The sequence below is a fragment of the Gigantopelta aegis genome, chromosome 8 (genome assembly GCF_016097555.1).
Source record: "Gigantopelta aegis isolate Gae_Host chromosome 8, Gae_host_genome, whole genome shotgun sequence".
NCBI classification, from domain to species: Eukaryota; Metazoa; Mollusca; class Gastropoda; order Neomphalida; family Peltospiridae; genus Gigantopelta; species Gigantopelta aegis.
Window position 1 is genome coordinate 47,934,868 of NC_054706.1, and position 1,152 is coordinate 47,936,019.

Genomic DNA, 1,152 nt, shown 5'->3' on the forward strand with positions numbered 1-1,152 from the left:
GGCAATGGCAAACTGGACCTTCCTGAACTGGCAGTTTTTCCACTTCGAGAACAAAAAGGAATGTGAGTAACCTATGAACGATTGTTTTGACAGTAATGGCGGACCCATATAGTTTTCTCGGTCACGGCTGGTATGCGTATGGCCGTGGTATGTGGCATGTGTTCTGTCTGAAGGAATATAAAAGCTGCCAAAATTAATCTAATGTCAATAGTAGATTATTATAATCAAGTTTCGCACAAAATTAACTTTCATATCGGTTTAGTCGGCACTTCGTTTGTCTACAGCATTCAATATTTTGGCGCGGTCGGTCTAGGATCGAATCCCGTCGGTGGATCCATTGGGCTATTTCTCGTTCCAGCCAGTGCTCGACTAGTGTAACAAAGGCCGTATATCCTGTCTGTGGGATGATGAATATAAAATATCCCTTGTTGCTAACTGAAGAGTAGCCTATGAAGTGGCGACGGTGGGTTTCCTTCCTCGATATCCGTGTTGTCCTCAACTATGTCTGGCGCCATATAACCGTAAATAAAATGTGTCGAGTGCGTAGTTGAATAAAATATTTCCTTGGAATCACATGTGATATTTCGAATACACGAGATGCGTTTGAAAACGACTCTGGGTGGGGGAGGATACTGCAGATTTCATGTTCAAAATTAAAACCCATTTATATGGAAACTATACTGGAAATGTCATGAGGGTTGGCTTTTCCTAAATGTATTAAGTGGCCACATATCCTAATCGTAACTAACCATGTACTTCTCTCGTTTCAGTTCAGGAAGCCATTGCCGAGCACGCACAGGCCGAGAAGCGATGATGCGGCTCATTTCGCCAGACAGTAAAAGTCGTGATGTCATGTACGCGGGTGAAGGGTTTTACAATAAAATATAAAAAAGCACCCACTTTCGTTTACTCTTATTTACATTGAATAGTAAAAATAGGATGCCAGTATTGTCTGCTTGGTTAAAAGGCCTATTGGCCCCATGTTTGAAATGCAGTGACATTGTGCAGTGACATTGTGCAGTGACATTGTGCGGTTTTCCTTAATTCTTTTGGCGGTTGTCATGGTACACACGACACAGCATTTTCGAACGATCTTCCTCGTAAATGGGGTGGGAGTTTGGGACGGTACGTAGCCCAGTGGTAAAGGGCTCG

At 43.0% G+C, this 1,152-nt stretch overlaps 1 long non-coding RNA gene across 1 annotated transcript; it reads left to right on the top strand.

Annotated features, from left to right (window-relative positions):
- Window positions 1-895, top strand: LOC121378694. Its single transcript, XR_005958751.1, has 2 exons — window positions 1-62; window positions 771-895. It is a non-coding gene; the product is annotated as an uncharacterized LOC121378694 (long non-coding RNA).
- Window positions 896-1,152: the final 257 nt, after the last annotated feature.